Consider the following 14528-nt stretch of genomic DNA (forward strand, 5'->3'; position numbering starts at 1 on the left):
TAGAAAAATAATTATAAGATGTGGTGATGTAATTACAAAAAACAATACAATAATAATGTCATTAATTTAAAAAAAATATCTAATAATAAATGTATACAATAAATATATTTGGTTTAAACAGTAAACCAATACAAAATTAATATTACTTCTTTTTTTGTGTTTATTTATATTTGTATAAATTATTTTCCAAAAATAACACCAGCCAAAACATCAGAATCAGACATACTTTATTAATCCCCGAGGGGAAATTAAAACAAACAAATAAATATATAACAAACAGAGAAAAAACAAAACAAGACAAAGCAAATACAACCAAACAAACTAGAGGAAAACCAAAGTAAAAAGAAATTAAAATAATAACAGACAAACAAAAAATATTATAATAATATTACTTAATTAACAAGGTTGCAGTATAACAAGCTTTGTTTTGATTGATTACAAAATGCATTTATAAATAAATTATTTTAAAAAATTAAAATATGCCCCAAACTCTTCTTCTCATTATTCATTTGGCGACGGGGAAAGAAAAAGCTTTATTCTTCCTGTCATTAAATGAACATTTTTTTAACCTCCTCCCCACCCCCAAATAGAAAAAAACTAAATCCTCAGTCCTCTTTGGAGGAAACAACACTGTTTTCAAGTCACAGGTTGATAAACGCAGTCGGGAGCTCACTGTGTTGTCCTCATACCTTCCTGCACTTATCCTAGTGTTTTTCTGGACTCACAACGTTTTCATACATCGTGATGAAAATGAACAACTAATTCATACTCAAAGGCCATTTGTACTGATGAAAAAGGCTGCATGCGTAACTGCTCTGGGTCGGCACAATGACGAGACTTGCTCCGCTATTCTCAGCTTTATTTCTTTTTCTTTCAACTTGCGGGCGACAATCAGACGAGGTCGGTATCCCGTCTTTCTGTGGCCAAAACTTTTCTGTTCTCACATACAAACCCCGTTTCCATATGAGTTGGGAAATGATGTTAGATGTAAATATAGACGGAATACAATGATTTGCAAATCATTTCCCACCCATATTCAGTTGAATATGCTACAAATACAACATATTTGATGTTCAAACTGTTAAACTTTTTTTTTGTGTGCAAATAATCATTAATTTTAGAATTTGATGCCAGCAACACGTGACAAAGAAGTTGGGAAAGGTGGCAATAAATACTGATAAAGTTGAGGAATGCTAATCAAACACTTATATGGAACATCCCACAGGTGTGCAGGCTAATCGGGAACAGGTGGGTGCCATGATTGGGTATAAAAACAGCTTCCGTGAAATGCTAAGTAATACACAAACAAGGATGGGGTGAGGGTCACCACTTTGTAAGCAAATTGTCGAGGAGTTTTAGAACAACATTTGTCAACAAGCCATTGCAAGGAATTTAGGGATTTTACCATCTACGGTCTATAAAATCATCAGAACGTTCAGAGAATCTGGAGAAATCACTGCACGTAAGCGATGATATTACGGACTTTTGTTCCCTCAGGCGGTACTGCATCAAAAACCGACATCAGTGTGTAAAGGATATCACCACATGGGCTCAGGAACACTTCATAAAACCACTGTCAGTAACTACAGTTGGTCGCTACATCTGTAAGTGCAAGTTAAAACTAAACGATGCAAAGCCAAATACCTTTATCAACAATATCCTGAAACGCCGCCGGCTTCGCTGGGCCCGTGCTCACCTAAGATGGACTGATGCAAAGTGGAAAGGTGTTCTGTGGTCTGACGAGTCCGCATTTCAAATTATATCTGGAAACAGAGGACGTGGTGTCCTCCAGAACAAAGAAGAAAATAACCATTCGGATTGTTCTAAGCGCAAAGTTGAAAGGTCAGCATCTGTGATGGTATGGGGGTGCATTAGTGCCCAAGGCATGGGTAACTTACACATCTGTGAAGGCACCATTAATGCTGAAAGGTCCATATAGGTTTTGGAGCAACATATGTTGTCATCCAAGCAACGTTATCATGGACGCCCCTGCTTATTTCAGCAAGACAAGTGTTACAACAGCGTGGCTTTGTATAAAAAGAGTGCGGGTACTTTCGATGTCTCCCATCAAAAATGTGTGGCGCATTATGAATCGTAAAATACGACAAGGGAGACCCCATACTGTTGAACGACATAAAACAAGAATGGGAAAGAATTCCACTTTCAAAGCTTCAACAATTAGTTCCCTCAGTTCCCAAACGTTTATTGAGTGTTGTTAAAAGAAAAGGTGTTGAAACACAGTGGTGAACATGTCTTTTCCCAACTAATTTTGCACGTTACAGCTATGAAATTCTAAGTTAATTATTATTTGCAAAAAAAAAATTAAGTTTATGAGTTTGAACATCAGATATCTTGTCTTTGTAGTGCATTCAATTGAATATGGGTTGAAAAGGATTTGCAAATCTTTGTATTCTGTTTATATTTACATCTAACACAATTTCCCAACTCACATGGAAAGGAGGTTTGTACATCTTTAACAATTTACAATGACAATGACGGATTTGAACGGTCTGTAAAATATTAAATGTACATTCAATGAATGGATTCAAAGCGCCAATCTGTGGCAGAACAAAACATGCAGCATTTGCTATAGTTAAAACCTTGGAAAATAAGATAAAACCACAAACCTGCGGGCGACAATCAGACAATGTCAGTATCCCGTCTTTTTTGGGGTTGCACCTCAACACACAGAATAACACTTGTTACCTAAGCACACACACACACACACACACACACACACCGAACCAGTTTCATTTAACAAAGAGCACCCGGTTGGCATCAATATTAGCAATGTAAAATATTACCTGGAATCCGAACTTAAAACTAGTGAACAACACAGGTAAACGTTCACATTCTTGGTACACACATGCATTAATTAAAGACCTCACTTCCACCGGAAAAACAAACAATAATGTCGGTGGAACCACCCGACCGAGACTCATCCTATATACCAGACCTGGGCAAAGTGCGGCCCGTTAAGCTTTTCAATCTGGCCCGCCAGACATTCCCAAATATTTTTTTTTAGATCTTTAAGATGGAAAGTGTAGCTGCCAATATGATGTGCAGTGATGTTTCAAATGACCATAAGTCTTGAACTATACAACATATTTCAATGGTTGGAATCTGCACTTTTGCATGATATTTTAGTGACTAGTGTTGTCCTGATACTAATATTATTTTGATACTTTTCGGTATTTTTCGATACTTTTCTAAATAAAGGAGACAAGAAAAAAATGGCATTATTGGCTTTATTTTAACAAAACATCTTAGGGTGTGGCGGACCGGTACTTTTTAGAGGCGGTATGGTACCGAATATGATTCATTAGTATCGCTTTACTATACTAACACCCGTATACTAGGGGTGTAACTGTACGTGTATTTGTATTGAACCGTTTCGGTTCAGTGCAGAGGCGTACCGAACAAGTTTCCAGACGTACATATTAAGTAGCGTAAACAATACTCAAAATGCCGGACATTTGAGGCATTTAAGAAACTCTGCCCTGACAGCCCCGCAAAAGTTATTTGCTCAAATGTCCGGCATTTTGAGTTATGGTTGCGTGTATTAACAATGTACGTTCGGGGTTAAGAAAATGATGGGTGCTGGTTGGAGCCTTGCATGGCAGCTCCCTCTATCAGTGTGTGAATGTGTGTGTGAATGGGTGAATGTGGAAGTAGTGTCAAAGCGCTTTGAGTACCTTGAAGGTAGAAAAGCGCTATACAAGTACAACCCATCCATCCATCCATTTTCTACCGCTTATTCCCTTTCGGGGTCGCGGGGGGCACTGGCGCCTATCTCAGCTACAATCGGGCGGAAGGCAGGGTACACCCTGGACAAGTCGCCACCTCATCGCAGGGCCAACACAGATAGACAACATTCACACTCACATTCACACACTAGGAACCATTTAGTGTTGCCAATCAACCTATCCCCAGGTGCATGTCTTTGGAAGTGGGAGGAAGCCGGAGTACCCGGAGGGAACCCACGCATTCACGGGGAGAACATGCAAACTCCACACAGAAAGATCCCGAGCCTGGATTTGAACCCAGGACTGCAGGACCTTCGTATTGTGAGGCAGACGCACTAACCCCTCTGCCACCGTGAAGCCCTCAAGTACAACCCATTTACCATTTATTTATTTTAAAAAAAAAAGATTGTGCACGCAGCAACATTCGTGAGGGAGGGGCAAAGAGCGAGAGAGTTATGATAAACGCGCATGGGTCTCCAGGCTCTGATTTTTATCCATTGATTTATCAGATTACATTTTTTATTATCTATAGCAGTGGTGTCAAAAGTGTGCCCCAGAGGCCATTTGCGGCCCACAGCTAATGTTTTAAAGGCCCACGGCACATTCTAAAAATACTATTAAAATAAACAAAAACATAACAAAAGTGAAATAAAAAAGCTTGAAGTTTAAATGTGATTTAGATAAAGTTGCAATGTTGACTAATAAAACAAAACTGTTTTTTTTCTTCTTTCAAACTGTCATTGCTCAAAACATAACATTGAATCAAAATCAATGTTATTATGAATATTGACCTATCCAAGGTTCTCATTACTTCACATCAAATATTTCACTAAGAAAAATATTTTTGGTGGAAGATTTTGTAAATTTGGTAAATAAATAACCCCCAAAAATTATATTTTGTTGGATGGATGTTTTCTTACTGTACCGAAAATTAACCAAACCGTGACTTCTGAACCGAGGTACGTACTGAACCGAAATTTTTGTGTACCGTTACACCCCTACCGTATACAGTACAACCCTACAAGTTACTATGGTAATCTATGTCACAGCAGGGCAGACGAGGCACCAAGCAGTGTGGGTGGGGAGTGTTTCCACAGAGTGTTTCCACAGAGGCCAGCCTGAAATGCGGGTGTCAGGGACAGACGTGGAAGGAGATTTTTACAAGAAAGTTCTAAAGCTTAGTGATATGTCACATATTTCAGATTATAGATGTTTTTTATTGTTTTGGCAGTGTTTGTCGCATTTGGCTTGATTGTAAAATACCTCGATTGAAAGCGGGTGTGACGTTCATATGTTCTCAATATTCAGGGTTTTATCGTTCATAGAAAAAATAAAATTCCATTCTGTTTTTAAGGCGGTTTTGTCATAACATTTTTAGCATTCAATCAGACTTTATTGTGAGGTTTTGTATTAGTATTCCTAAAAATAGATATACCGGCCCCCAGACACATTTTTTTCTCTAAATTTGGCCCCCGAGTCACAATAATTGCCCAGGCGTGCTATATACTCACCACTGGAGCACTACAGGGGCTCAGGAGGGACAAAAAAACATCAAACCGTCCTCTCACAGGCGAGCAGAAAAGAAAACTATTTAAAGATAAAATTCACAAACAAAATATAATGAATAACAAAGGTTTATTTTAACTCCGTTACACCTGCATGTTGACTTTCAGCCTAGAATGACATACATTCCCGCTGCTGCAAGGGTGGATTGATATGTAAAAAAAAAACAAAAAAAACATCCGTCCTTTGGAGAAAAGGCTGCAGCTTGGACAACGGATGAGGTTCATATGAACCACTGTGGGAAAAGGACGCAAACAGCGAGAATATGCTAATCATTTATTTATGTGACACCTGGAAAAGCTTCCGAATACACTTGCGACATACTTTATATCAATCAATCAATCAATGTTTATTTATATAGCCCCAAATCACAAATGTCTCAAAGGACTGCACAAATCATTACGACTACAACATCCTCGGAAGAACCCACAAAAGGGCAAGGAAAACTCACACCCAGTGGGCAGGGAGAATTCACATCCAGTGGGACGCCAGTGACAATGCTGACTATGAGAAACCTTGGAGAGGACCTCAGATGTGGGCAACCCCCCCCCCCCCCCCCCCCTCTAGGGGACCGAAAGCAATGGATGTCGAGCTGGTCTAACATGATACTGTGAAAGTTCAATCCATAGTGGCTCCAACACAGCCGCGAGAGTTCAGTTCAAGCGGATCCAAGACAGCAGCGAGAGTCCCGTCCACAGGAGACCATCTCAAGCGGAGGCGGATCAGCAGCGTAGAGATGTCCCCAACCGATACAGGCGAGCGGTCCATCCTGGGTATATGCGGTGTACTGTAGTGCACCGACCTTATTGCTGGGCGCCCCATTACCTTCTATCCATCGACTGCCACCATGGCCAGGCATGTGATTTTTCCGTCTAAAGTCGGAATTCCGTCTTTTTTAATCTCGGGGGGGGGGGGATTATCTTCCGTTAATTTTCCGACCCTAAATCACGATTTGTTTACTTGCCGATTCGTCTTTTGTAATCGAGACGTAGCTTATATTACTCTGTAGTTAATTGGTCGATATGTTCCTTGTGACCAATCAGGGCATCTGTTATGAATGATAACGTTACTACCGCCATTTTCCGAATGTAAACGATGTCGGTTCTGGAGAGAAAGGACGCTTCACGAGTAAAAGAAATTGACAAACATGTCAAAAATACGTTTCGATGGGACTGGATGGAAAGGGAAATTATTGATACTGTTGGGAAGAAGGAAGTTACGACTTTGTTCGGCGATTTTATTCGGAAAATCGATCATCCCGGAAATTTTTTGTGGAAGGGGTATCATGATAATATTGACTATGGATCACGAGGTTTCAAGGCTTCGGAAGTACATGCGAAACGCCAAAAACATATGAAACAACTTGAAGCAAGGAAAACAAACTTTTCACTAGCTGGTACTTTTGGATGTCAACCGAAAGTGAGCAAACCTTACGGCAGTGGTCGGGAACCTTTTTGGCTGAGCGAGCCATACAAGCCAAATATTTTTAAAAGTATTTCCGTGAGAGCCATAAAATTATTTTTTTTAAACACTAAATACAACTATATACATGCATTTTTAAGAAAGACCAACCATTTTAGAGTGTAATAAGTCTCTTATTCTTTGTAATAACATTGTTATTCTGAGGCTAACCAAAAATAAATAAAATACTTCCTAACATTAATCCGACTTCTTGAACAGGTGCGGTAGAAACCGGATGGATGGATGAAAATGCATGATAATGTTTTATATTTTGAACGTTATTTTTGATACTGTGATTACCATCAGAATTATTCATTACTTATCGTGTTAAGCAATGTCAGCTAAGATTTATCTGAGAGCCATGTGCAGTCATCAAAAGAGCCACAGGTTCCCTACCCCTGACTTACGGACTTCATCCTTTGTTTACATCGACAACTGCCGTAGACATCGAAAGGAAAGATCCACCCAAACAACCCACTTAAGTTGCAGACAGGGTAGTTAATAATGAGGTGAGCTAAAAAATATTTGCTTGCAAAATACGCATGTTTGTTTTAAATATTAACCAATTATTGCTTTGCGAAATGTGAAATGAACACAAGATGTAAATACCATCCATCCATCCATCATCTTCCGCTTATCCGAGGTCGGGTCGCGGGGGCAGCAGCCTAAGCAGGGAAGCCCAGACTTCCCTATCTCCAGCCACTTCGTCTAGCTCTTCCCGGGGGATCCCGAGGCGTTCCCAGGCCAGCCGGGAGACATAGTCTTCCCAACGTGTCCTGGGTCTTCCCCGTGGCCTCCTACCAGCTGGAGGTGCCCTAAACACATCCCCAGGGAGGCGTTCGGGTGGCATCCTGACCAGATGCCCGAACCACCTCATCTGGCTCCTCTCGATGTGGAGGAGCAGCGGCTTTACGTTGAGTTCCTCCCGGATGGCAGAGCTTCTCACCCTATCTCTTAAGGGAGAGCCCCGCCACCCGGCGGAGGAAACTCATTTTGGCCGCTTGTAGCCGTGATCTTATCCTTTCGGTCATGACCCAAAGCTCATGACCATAGGTGAGGATGGGAATGTAGATCGACTGGTAAATTGAGAGCTTTGCCTTCCGGCTCAGCTCCTTCTTCACCACAACGGATCGATACAACGTCCGCATTACTGAAGACGCCGCACCGATCTGCCTGTCGATCTCACGATCCACTCTTCCCCCACTCGTGAACAAGACTCCTAGTTACTTGAACTCCTCCACTTGGGGCAGGGTCTCCTCCCCAACCCGGAGATGGCACTCCACCCTTTTCCGGGCGAGAACCATGGACTCGGACTTGGAGGTGCTGATTCTCATTCCGGGCGCTTCACACTCGGCCGCGAACCGATCCAGTGAGAGCTGAAGATCCCGGCCAGATGAAGCCATCAGGACTACATCATCTGCAAAAAGCAGAGACCTAATCCCGTGGCCACCAAACCGGATCCCCTCAACGCCTTGGCTGCGCCTAGAAATTCTGTCCATAAAAGTTATGAACAGAATCGGTGACAAAGGACAGCCTTGGCGGAGTCCAACCCTCACTGGAAATGTGTTCGACTTACTGCCAGCAATGCGGACCAAGCTCTGGCACTGATCATACAGGGAGCGGACTGCCACAATAAGACAGTCCGGTACCCCATACTCTCTGAGCACTCCCCACAGGACTTCCCGAGGGACACGGTCGAATGCCTTCTCCAAGTCCACAAAGCACATGTAGACTGGTTGGGCAAACTCCCATGCACCCTCAAGAACCCTGCCGAGAGTATAGAGCTGGTCCACAGTTCCACGACCAGGACGAAAACCACACTGTTCCTCCTGAATCCGAGGTTCGACTATCCGGCGTAGTCTCCTCTCCAGTACACCTGAATAAACATTACCGGGAAGGCTGAGGATGTAAATATTAAGGACTAATTACGGTTGAGACTGAACCATATGCAGGGATTCATTGGGATAATTGGGTTATGCATGTTCTATTAATGATGTTTTCATGTCTTTAAACACTAAAATATTTTCTTCGAATGGTGCTGTCTTTGTTCATTTTAGCATGTTAAATTGGTGAAAAACAAGGAGCTTCCAGACCCCCGGAATTTTTTTCAGTCTTTTTCATTGTGGTCAAGTCACATGCCTGCATGGTAGAGGAAGTGGGCTCCAACAGCTATTTGAAGGCAAAAAGCACAATGCATAATGTGTCCCTGCATGCTGCCTCCGAAAGCATTACAGGCAATGAAATGTCAATCCTCGCGTCGCGCTGGCTCAAGAAAATCATTTCTGCACCTCAGCAGCAAATCTGCGGCAGGTCAAGGATTTGGAACTATGATAATCACTTCAACTACTTTGGAGATATGCGGGTTTTTTTCGGCGGGTAGAAATGTCACTGTGACCGCTGCGTCGTCCAATCTTGCATCGACGGTATTGACTCGCGAATAAGACGACCCTAAATGTAACCCCACTCCTATTTTTCAAGACTCGCTTTCAGTTTGATCTTTTTTTTGAAGACAGAGTCAGTTGTTTCGTGTTTCAATATCAGCGAACTGGTGGATTCCAAACTCAAAAGGACGTCATATTTCTTGGCTGGTTGACAATTCTGAAAACCTGCAGTAACTTAAAAATGAGCATCATGACTCCTTCTCTGCTGTCTGCTAACGTGCTAACAATTATTGAGACACATTTTTCCCCCAGCAGGTGTTTGTGCCATGGTTGTATCACCATTGTGTATGTGCAGGCGTGTAGGTGTGTGTGTGTCCGTTTTGATTGATTGATTGATACTTTTATTAGTAGATTGCACAGTACAGTACATATTCCGTACAATTGACCACTAAATGGTAACACCCGAATAAGTTTTTCAACTTGTTTAAGTCGGGGTCCACGTTAATCAATTCATGTGTGTTTATGTGTGCAGTGAATAGGCTGACCATATTCTGAAATCCCAAAAAGAGGACACATATATGCCTGCCAAGGCCGGGACTAGGTGAAAATTTGCCAATGATACTTGAACTTGCTTTATAAATAATATATTTATTTAAAAAAAGCATTTTTTCTCCTCTGTTGACAGCAGTGTTGGCGCTAGGAATTTTCTAAATGGGGTCCCATGGACCCCATCGAGTCATAAAAATGGGGTCCCACAGTAAATTTTTGGCGTCCCACTTTTTTGTAAGCGTTTTGAAAACAAATGATAAACGTATGCATTTTCATGTTATATCTTACATCAGGGGTGTCAAACTCAAATACAGAGTGGGCCAAAATTTAAAACCGAACAAAGCCGCGGGCCAAAGTTGAACAAATTAACCTTTTAATCCAATCCAATCCAATCCACTTTATTTATATAGCACATTTAAACAACAATAACATTTCCAAAGTGCTGCACAGCCATGTTAAAAACAATATTATGCTCCACCAATGACTGAATAAAACAAAAAATGAATAAAAATAAAACCAATAAAAACAATATAAAAACAAATATGATTAAAAACTATTTTAAAGGGTAAAATCAATTAAAACAGTGAAATAAAAATAAAAGTGTATAAAAAACACAGAGGACAACAGAGGACAGAGGACCACACAACTCACGTAGTGTTAAAAGCCAAAGAATAAAAGTGGGTCTTAAGACGAGACTTAAAACACTCCACTGTGGAAGCAGTGGAGTGTTTTAATAGGGACTCAAACAAGTTTTGCATTGAATATTGAACAAGCAAGGTTTATATAACTTTATAGTGACTTGCACAATCGGGTTTCAAATAATAATAATAATCAAAAAATATCAATGGCATATCAAAATTTAAATAAAAATTGAACGCCTCTTTTCGGCAGCGGGGTTGAGGTCGACGGGGTTTGGTGATAGCGGGGGTTGTATATTGTAGCTTCTCGGAAGAGTTAGTGCTGCAATGGGTTCAGGGTATTTGTTCTGTTGTGTTTATGTTGTGTTACGGTGCGGATGTTCTCCCGAAATATGTTTGTCATTCTTGTTTGGTGTGGGTTCACAGTGTGGCGCATATTTGTAACAGTGTTAAAGTTGTTTAACACTGTTGTAAAATACACACACACACACACACGCTTGCACACACACGCACTTAACTGTCTTAACTTCTTAAGTGTCTATGCGACATCAAGGCTTGGTTAGCCCAGAATTTTTTAATAATGAATGAGGGAAAAACGGAAATTTTAGTTTTCGGTCCGGCCCTCACTGACTTGGGACCATTGCAAAATGATGTGCGTCCCAAAGTCACCAGCCTTGGCGTCACTATAGACAGCGATTTTAAACTAGACAAACAAGTCAATGGCGTTTTAAAATCGTGTTTTTATCACCTTCGTCTTTTAGTAAAGGTTAAACCGTTTTTATCTTTTAACCTTTATGAACAAGTCGTGCATGCTTTTATTTCAAGTGGCCTGGACTACTGCAATGCACTTTATGCTGGCATTAGCCAAAAAGCTCTCTCCCGGTTGCAGTTAGTCCAGAACGCGGCAGCACGACTTTTAACAGGGGCCAGGAAACGCCAGCATATAACCCCAATTCTTCAGAGTTTGCACTGGCTCCCTGTTCATTTTAGAATTGATTTTAAAACATTGCTGTTTGTTTTTAAATCTTTACATGGACTGGCACCTCAATATATCTCGGACCTCATCCAAATTTACATCCCTGCGCGCGCTCTGAGGTCCGAGAGCCAGTTCCAGCTTGTGGTGCCCAAGACCAGACTTAAGACCAGGGGAGACAGGGCCTTCTCTGTGGTCGGCCCTAAGCTCTGGAACACTCTGCCCCTCCATGTTAGAACTGCTTCCACAGTGGAGTGTTTTAAGTCTCGTCTTAAGACCCACTTTTATTCTTTGGCTTTTAACAATACGTGAGTTGTGTGGTCCTCTATTCTCTGTTGTCCTCCGTGTTTTTTATACACTTTGATTTCTATTTTACTGTTTTAATTGATTTTACCCTTTAAAATAGTTTTTAATCATATTTTTTTTTATATTGTTTTTATTGGTTTTATATTTATTTATTTTTTGTTTTTATTCAGTCATTGGTGGAGCATAATATATATATATATATATATATATATATATATACTTTTTTTTTTTTAATTATTATTTTTTTATTTTATTTTATTTTTTATAATTGTTTTTAACATGGCTGTGCAGCACTTTGGAAACGTTATTGTTGTTTAAATGTGCTATATAAATAAAGTGGATTGGATTGTTTACACGGCCACTCTCAGTGTGACCTGTATGGCTGTTGACCAAGTATGCCTTGCATTCACTTGAGTGAGTGTATAAGCCGCATATATTATGTGACAGGGACAGCACGCTGTTAGTATGGAGGAAAAGTGGACATGGCGACAGGTTGTAGAGAACGCCAAAGGCCATGCCTTTAAGGCCCACCCCCAATATTGTTGTCCGGGATGAAATTTGGGCGGGGCACTGTACTTTGGGAGTCTTCCGGGAAAATCAGGAGGGTTGGCACGTAAGAGTGTTAGCGGTTAATGCGGTGTTACAGCGGCGGGCCAGCTCTAATGTTAATTTGACATTGCCTCAAGGGCCAAATTAAATTACACGGGCCCGCGGGCCAGAGTTTGACACCCATGTCTTACTTTAAATATTGTGTTTTGGAAAAAGGTTGTCATAAACGTTACTTAATTCATTAAAATAAATAATAAAATAAGAACACACATTTGTATGCATATGTAAATGTATTCAGTTATAAACATTTATTCACGTTCTTCTTTCCTTCATGGATCTAAACTTTACCGCTGCTGGTAGTTTTTTCTATGTTTTATTTAATAAGTTGTAGGTGAATTTATTTAAGTAAAAAGTGTTTTGCTATTTGGTCATGAAATGATGATAATGGTGTGCTAGGGCGTACATACATTTTATATTTCACGCTTAAGTCTCTGGAGTCTACATCAACTTCAGCTCGATTCCTCATTTCAAAATGATTTAGTTTTTTTTATGTTGTTTTTTTGTTTGTTTTCCGCCCTTTTTTGTCAAACAAAACTATGTTTTTCTTTAAGGCAAACACACAAAATATGCAAAATATTCCACCAAAAATATTTTTCAAAGTGGCATATCTGACGTGACAGGGTTCGGTTATGGAATATATTGTAGCATCCCGGAAGAGTCAGTGTTGCAAAGGGTTCTGGGTATTTGTTCTGTTGTGTTTATGTTGTGTTACGGTGCGGATGTTCTTCCGAAATCTGTTTGCCATTCTTGTTTGGTGTGGGTTCACAGTGTGGCACATATTTGTAACAGTGTTGTAGTTGTTTATACGGCCACCCTCAGTGTGACCTGTATGGCTGTTGAACAAGTATGCCTTAATTGACAATCAAACCACAATCTTGCTCTCTCTGTCTGCCCCTCCCTCACGAATGTTGTTGCGTGTGCACACCTTCACAATTGTAATGTTGTTAACCCCCTCTTAACCATGTATGTATATTGAAAATGAAGGCAACCTTGTCACAAACGCCGGATATTTGAGGCATTTAAGAAACCCCGCCCGGACACCCTGGACAGTCTCGCAAAAGAGGACATGTCCGGGGAAAAGAGGACGTATGGTCAGTCTAGCAGTGAGTGACAGAAAGAAATAGGGGAGCAGTTGTTTCGCGGCACTTAAAAAATCTGTATACCTCAAATATAAGACCATACGTCTTTTTTAGACTTTTTTTCTATTGAAAAAAATAGTCTTATTGCTTGGATTTTACTTCCAGCTCACGTCCCGCCCATTAAATATGTGTAGTGGTCAAGTTCGCTATATTCTCAGTGGGTACTAGACGCCATTTAGCCTTTCTCGAAGGAAAAATGCCCCATGCTTGAGTCGTTTACGGCTGTATAAATGGTTCAAAACGTGAAAAGGATAGACTTTTCTTTAGAGTTCTTTCTCCTCTCGATGAGCTCCCCCCAGATGGTAGAGCTTCTCAGCCTATTTCTAAGGGAGAGCCCCGCCACCCGGCGGAGGAAACTCACTTCAGCCGCTTGTACCCGTGATCTTGTCTTTTCGGTCATAACCCAAAGCTCATGACCATAGGTGAGGATGGGAACGTAGATCGACCGGTAAATTGAGACCTTTGCCTTCCGGCTCAGCTCCTTTTTCACCACAACGGATCAATACAGCGTCCGCATTACTGAAGACGCCGCACCGCCGCCTGTCGACCTCACGATCCGCTCTTCGCTCACTCGTGAACAAGACTCCGAGGTACTTGAACTCCTCCACTTGGGGCAGGGTCTCCTCCCCAACCCAGAGATGGCACTCCACCCTTTTCCGTGTGAGAACCATGGACTCGGACTTGGAGGTGCTGATTCTCATCCCAGTCGTTTAAGACTCGGCTGCGAACTGATTCAGTGAGACCTGAAGATCTTGGCCAGATGGAGCCATCAGGACCACATCATCTGCAATAAGCAGAGACCTAATCCTGCTTTGAATTGCCTACTTTATTTAGTTTTTTTCTACAAACATTTTCATTTCGGAAATTACCTTATTTCCTTGAATTGCCGCAGGGCATATGGTATGCGCCTGCCTTGAACTACTGCTGGGTCAAACTCGCTTCGCAAAATAATTAGCGCATGCTTAGTATTACCGCCTGGTCAAACTCGTGACGTCACGAGTGACACTTCCCCTGTCATCATTTTCAAAATGGAGGAGGCTGATTTCCATACCGGTAATTTGAAATCGCATAAAGGGAAGAATATTAAGAGCTATTTAGTAGGATTCAAGGTCCAAGCTTACATCACACTCAAATTTCTACTGCATGCCTTTGGTAAGTGCCGG

At 41.1% G+C, this 14528-nt stretch overlaps 1 protein-coding gene across 13 annotated transcripts in view; it reads left to right on the top strand.

Moving 5' to 3' along the window:
* The window catches only part of si:dkey-202l22.3 (7 transmembrane receptor domain-containing protein), a 59390-nt gene that overhangs the window by 17183 nt on the left and 27679 nt on the right, over window positions 1-14528 (top strand). The window lies entirely within an intron of this gene.

Source organism: Nerophis ophidion, linkage group LG18 (genome assembly GCF_033978795.1).
Source record: "Nerophis ophidion isolate RoL-2023_Sa linkage group LG18, RoL_Noph_v1.0, whole genome shotgun sequence".
Classification (NCBI taxonomy): domain Eukaryota; kingdom Metazoa; phylum Chordata; class Actinopteri; order Syngnathiformes; family Syngnathidae; genus Nerophis; species Nerophis ophidion.